This window comes from Olea europaea, chromosome 5, assembly GCF_002742605.1.
Source record: "Olea europaea var. sylvestris chromosome 5, O_europaea_v1, whole genome shotgun sequence".
Lineage (NCBI taxonomy): Eukaryota > Viridiplantae > Streptophyta > Magnoliopsida > Lamiales > Oleaceae > Olea > Olea europaea.
The window spans coordinates 13,566,566-13,566,998 of NC_036241.1; positions in this window are offsets into that span (position 1 = coordinate 13,566,566).

Below are 433 nucleotides of genomic sequence, written 5' to 3' on the forward strand. Positions count from 1 at the left end.
TAATAACAATGATGTCAAATAAAATGTACAAATAGCATTACTGTACTTTGAAATAGTTCTAAGAACCAACCCTAACGATAAAAACCATAGCCCTAAAGTAGGCCAAAAAATGTTACGCCAAATTTAGGAATTTGAAATATAATAATAATAATATGAGCATGTTTTTGTGCATGTTACCGTGTGTGAATACGTACTTTTAAAATTAGCAGTCCTTTTACTGCTTAAAGTTAAAAAGAAGATATTTTATTTAAAGTGTGGTTAAATTTTACAAAATAAATTCAAGTGTGTCCATCTTATTAGCAACCGGGTTCCTTGTCCACGTTCTGGGGATTTTCCAACTCGACGTGCTTGGTTGACTGAATTGTAATTCAATGAACAAATTAAAATCTACAAAAAAATAATAATAATAATAATGGTAGTAATAATAATAATA